The 6,000-nt window shown below is 44.9% G+C and overlaps 1 protein-coding gene across 2 annotated transcripts in view; it reads right to left on the bottom strand.

The window, feature by feature from the left end:
- Window positions 1-4,682, bottom strand: part of NCOA7 (nuclear receptor coactivator 7) — a 104,216-nt gene extending 99,534 nt beyond the window's left edge. For both annotated transcript variants that reach the window (XM_077300201.1, XM_077300194.1), the window contains exon 1: window positions 4,350-4,682. The gene's annotated coding sequence lies outside the window, so the exon portion shown is untranslated. The remainder of the gene's footprint in view (window positions 1-4,349) is intronic.
- Window positions 4,683-6,000: the final 1,318 nt, after the last annotated feature.

Consider the following 6,000-nt stretch of genomic DNA (forward strand, 5'->3'; position numbering starts at 1 on the left):
CGGGGACTGATCTTCTAGTGAGATAAAGAATTTCCCTATCCAATCTAAACAAGATGATAGCTCTGAAGAGTCCCTGGTCTAGTGTGGCTAGAAACTACCTGAAGAAACCTTCAGAGTCGGTTAAAAAACTCAAAGACAAGTACTAGTGTTTCAAGAGAAGACTGGAAAGAGTGCACCAGCCTTCTGGAAACCAAGAGAGCTGGAGAACACTCAACGGAAGTGTACTGAAATGTTTTGGGAAAACACTGGAATAAAAGCCTCTCAATATAAAAAAAGTAAGTCACTATGAAAAGCTTAAGAAACTCTCAGGAGCCTGAAACATAAGTAAAGTCAGTGTATGTACTAATTTAGCCTCCGAGTTATTTCAGAAATTTTACCCAATTTCCCCTGAACCTTCCCTTCTATCTTCTATATTAAATAAAATATTTTGTTATTTTTGAATTTCAAAATGCCTCATATGTCATTTAAAGTTAAAGGGGGTTCATGATCCTTCGCTAAGGTTCCTCAGCTGAGCCAATAGTCAAAATGTGACAAGGTGGGACAGCCAGAGTTCTTCAGCAAATAAGAAAACACATTACTTGAATGGCTCAGTCAACAAAGGGAAATAGAAAGGGAGATATGGGCAGGGTTGTCATAGCATCCAACATTGGAAAACATGTACTGCCTGATTCATTTTTAAGAAGAAAAATAAGATTTCAACACTTCATGGAGAAAGGAGAACAAGTATCTCTCAACTGTTACAAGATTTCAGCACCCAGCAATTTGTCCAATATTAGCATTATAACATATTTAGAATCCAGTGGCACCTTTAAGTTTTATTCAAGTGTCCGTGCTTTTGTGTGCATGGACACTTCTTCAGACATTGTATCTTAAAAGTGTTACTGGACTACCCACTTGAATCTATTAGCATTACAAGTTTTTCTTCAAAAACTGTTTTGTCCAAGTTTGGAGGTAAGACTTAAAGTCTTCGTATTCAGTTCCCACCATCTTAACTATAAACAGTGTACAAAGTTGCTTCATGCTAGGCATTATATTATCAATGCATTTACACTGCAGTGACTCTGCAAAAAATTTCACTGTAAATGGTCACAGGTACAGCATGGGTAGTCCACATTGCTGAATACATGGCACTTTCCAACTTTTGAGGAGATAGTGAACACCACAATAATATGGCTGCAGGTGTGAGGGAGAGGTAGACCCACTTGCAAAAAATTGGAAGCTTCAAGCCCAGTATCCTTCTCTAGTAAGATTTGTTGTTGGTAGGTGAGAAGTCGTGTCCAACCCATCGCGACCCCATGGACAACGATCCTTCAAGGCCTTCCTGTCCTCTACCATTCCCCAGAGTCCATTTAAGTTTGCACCTACTGCTTCAGTGACTCCATCCAGTCATTCTCTGTTGTCCCCTTCTTCTTTTGCCCTCAATCGTCCCAGTATGTTCCTTATGCAATGACAGTTCCGTTGCCATCTTTACAACATAATGAAGCAGTATGACTTATTTCTCCCACTATTTTTATATCCAATATTATTTTTAAATTACAATAATAGATCGGAAGACCAGGCACAATAAGGATTTTTCATCCATAACATTTCACTTGCTGGTCTCTTAAATATACTTTTAATAAAAAAGAAAACATTAAATTTTTGTAAGATTTCCAGAATCGGGGGGGGGGGGGGAGGAATGAAAGTGCAACCAGTGTGGAACTGCTTCTCTTACCTGGCACTAATCAGCACTGTCACTGAGATATATCACACCTGCTGGCACTCTCCATCCTACTACGAAAGTCTCAGAAGTGCTGAGTCTGGGATTCTTATCTGTCTGTGTCATTATGCTTCTAAGCAACTCCAACTGAACTTTATATTCTGCAAAGGCTTTTTCTTGCGAGCAACAAATTGTAAATGTTATATAAATGGAATTGTTCACACATCTTATGTAGACTAAGAGTTATCTATAATTTGTTTTCCTTAGCCACAGTTACATTTAACATTTAAACTCCTAAATCCTGGTTAATGGTTATCAACAAAGCAGAATGTGAAACTAAGGTTTCAAATGTTTTTGCAAAGCATGGTCCTTATCAATCATGATTTAGTAATCCATCATATAACCCTTGGAACAAAAGTTAGCTCTGCATACTAAATCAGAGTTTTACCGATTAAAATGTTTGGCATTTTCATCAGGATTAAGAGAACCATGGATAGTGCTAACTATAGTTAAGGATTATGTCTGCACTGGGTTCTAGACATGTGAAAAGCATCAACCACATACTTAACTCTTCAAGATCTTTATGGAAGTCTACAGGGTTTATAGACCAGCATGTTTTCAAATCCTGGTGAAAATTTTCCATATGACTTAATTCTATACTTACATTTCTGTGTTGGTTATAATTTTTACATTAATAGTTAACCTGCCCTAAGCTGATTTGTAAACACATTGATCTAAAACTGCAAATATTTGCTCATATATTAGACTAGAAAGACCAGCATTTTCATAAAGCTTGTTAAACACTGTTTAAACATACCTGAACACATCTCCAAGCACATCTGAATCAATTTGTGAGCAAATATTTACCATTTAAACTGAAACCCCATTTATTACAGATATATAAAAACATGAAATCATGAGAAAAACAATCATTGCAGTGTATAAACACTGTTCACAATACCAATACATTACTACGTATTTACTCAAAACATAAATGATGAGGTGCTAAAATCAAGACATCTCCAACGAAATACTGCAAATGACCTACATTTCAGTGTTTTCTGCTCTATGGAACTATTATGACATAGTTTATTAATCATGATGATGATACAGAATACCTGAAGTTGCTGTCGCAACTGAAACTTCATAGCAGGAGAAAATAAGTTAAAAAAAACAATAACAAACTAATATTAACTCTTTGCTGGATTAGACTAACTGAAGTGTATTCCAGTTAACATGCATCACACAAGTTATCCTCACTAAAATTTTAACATCTTCAATAGCAACTTTTGCCATCCGAAGTCTCAAAACCAAAGTGTGTTTATTAAGGCAGAATTCAGTGGACCTTGCTTCCAAGTAAATAAATTCATGAGATTGAAATGCCAGGGAATTTAATGCCAGGGATTTTAAAATGTTGCAGAGATATTCAGGCCTAAACAGTAACCTTTATTTTCTTTTTCATATTCCCCCCCCCCAAAAAAAAGTAAGTTCAAAAACTAACATTTCTCCATATGTCTGGATGTAGAACCATCCAAATCCACATTTTAATCTACGTGTTTATGATGATTACAATAAAATGCAGTCCTCACTGCTGCACTTGGTACTGTTCACCATGTCAGTAATACCCAAGGACAGCCAACAGTGGGGTTCACAGGTAGCTGGTGTGTGCACATGAGCATGATTTCAGCAATCCTGATTCTGAGAATCCCTAAAAAGCCTGTTTGCTTTTAATACCTATATTCAGCTTTTGTTTCCAACAGCTAAGTATGTCATTTAGACTCCTCCTGTTAATTATACATGAGTTGAAGTTTTGCTGACATGCTAAAACATTAGTGCTTCATGTTTCAGAGCCTTACAGCAGTACGTTCAACCCCCCACCCCTATGGGCCTGAAGAAAGTTCGGCATTCCAAAACCCAATGAGCAAACAGAGGGCCAGCAGCCTCCCTCTCCCACGCCCACTCAAATGGCTACAGAAAATGAAAGATGCATCCCGGTCCATCATGCGTGTAAACACCTTGTCAGGGGGGAGAAACCCCTTCGAAGAGATGAGCCGGAGCCACTGTTCATGCAGGAACAATAGCTCCCTATCACGGTAACCACCAGCTTGCAAAACGATGCGGGGGGGGGGGGGCGATGATTTCTCACTAGCGCAGCCCACATACCACACGCCACAGATGCCATGATGACACTCGCCCTGCTCGCTAGATACGCTTCGTAAACAAAGGCCCGTGCCTTCTCCCACTCCCGGAGGAGAGCTTCACAGGCATTCCGAACGAGGAAGCCAGGGGCGGCCGCTTCTCCTGCCTCGGCCCGAGGAGGGGGCCGGGAGCCAGCCAGCCACCCACCCAGGGAGCGCGCTCGCCTTTCCGGGGCTCCTGTCGGCCGAGGCGAAGCAAACCAGGTCTTGCGGCTGCAGGCTGCCAAAGGCCGGCGCTTCCCGCCCTCCCCTCCGTCTCCCCGCGGCATCCTTGAGTGGCTCCCGAAAGGCTCGCTCGGAAGAGGGCAAGTGCCGCGGGCCTGGGGGAGGCCTTCCGAGGCAGCAGACAATCTCGCGTCTTGCACGCAGCCCCCGCGCGATGCTTCGAGGCGGCCTGCAGGCAGCGGCGGCTCTGACCCTAGAGACCCCCTCGCCGCCCCCCGCCCACGTACCTCCAGCGAGGGGGCGCTTGCTGGACGCCGGTCTTCAGCCAAGGCTGGGGCATGTCCGGCCACCGCGGCCGAATGACGAGTCCGTCATGCTCCCCCGCGGAGCGGCAAGGCAAGGCAAGGCAAGGCAGGCGAAGAGGAGCTGGAGAAGCGGCAGCTGCAGACTCCCGGAGCGGGGAGCGGGAGCCGCTTGCCAACGAAAGCGGGCGGGCCCAGAGTCCCGGCGGCCGCCGTTGCGGGTCAGCCCGCTAGCCAAAGGGCGCCCTTTCCGGCCGCCGGCGGCCAGCACAAGGACAGTCGCCGGACCGGCATGGTCCCCCCCCCTCTCGCACCCCCAGCGCAGACGCAGCCCCCCGCTCGCTCCGGCAGCAAATCTCCGAAGACTCCGCTGCATCCGAGTCCGATCTCTCCGGCTTCCTTCCCGCGGCTCTACACGCAACTCCGCCCACATCCGAAGCGTGTCGCCCGCGTAAAAGGACGTGCAATGGTTCCCCTTCCCGCTTTCACACCAGGGACGCTTCCTTGTCTCTTCGGTCGGTCGCAGCCCTGAAGAATCATGTGTCAACGCCACTGGTAGCAAATGCGATGCGCACATGGTATGCAGCTGTGATTTCTTGCAGCCGCGTTGAACGAATTACAGCTGGCTAGGCCAGCAACATTGGGGGAGGGGGCCCCTTCGATAATCCTGACCTTGTTTCTGTTTTTATTATTATTATTATTCCATTTGAGTTTAAGTAGAGCTAAGACCACAGAATCTGCTCAGGGCAGCATTCTCAATAATCCTTATTTCAAAAGAAAAAGGGCCACATCGAATAGGCCTAAATTGGGTTTTAAGTAGACTTTATGCATTCCAGATGTGTTGGTCTGTATTAGAGACCAAGTCCAGTAGCACCTTAAAAGACCAACAAAATTTCCAATGCATACTTGGTCAGAGAGCTTACACCAACTTCTTCCCACCTTTGACTGTGAAGAAGCCCCTGAAACACTGTTTAGCCCCAGAACTGGCTCAGAAGTGTAGCCAAGTCAATTAAGGCAGGACATAGGGGAAAGGCTGGGGAGCGCCTAAGGAGTGGTTTTGGAGCACCAGGAAGCCCTGGTTGGAAATCCCTGGTTTACACCCTGGAAAATTTGGTTTGATTTTCAGGTGCTACTGGACTCACATTTGTTTTGCTTAACAGTGTTCTCTGTGGCTTTCTGTGTGTGAGAGCCAGTTTGGTGTAGTGGTTAGGAGTGCGGACTTCTAATTTGGCATGCCAGGTTCGATTCTGCGCTCACCCACATGCAGCCAGCTGGGTGACCTTGGGCTTGCCACGGCACTGATAAAACTGTTCTGACCAAGCAGTAATATCAGCGCTCTCTCAGCCTCACCCACCCCACAGGGTGTCTGTTGTGGGGAGAGGAATGGGAAGGCGACTGTAAGCCGCTTTGAGCCTCCTTCAGGTAGGGAAAAGCGGCATATAAGAACCAACTCTTCTTCTTCTTAATGTAAAAAGTTGGCACAAATCGCTCAATATCAACTGCTCTAAGACTTAAAATTCATGAGTGAACCTCAAGGTGGACAATCCAGAAAAAGTAAAACCAACATCTGGGAATTGCCTAAAGGCGAAGAAACAGCAAATAACTAAATTGGGCTGCCCTACCTGAAGAGATCAAA

Source organism: Paroedura picta, chromosome 1 (genome assembly GCF_049243985.1).
Source record: "Paroedura picta isolate Pp20150507F chromosome 1, Ppicta_v3.0, whole genome shotgun sequence".
Classification (NCBI taxonomy): Eukaryota; Metazoa; Chordata; class Lepidosauria; order Squamata; family Gekkonidae; genus Paroedura; species Paroedura picta.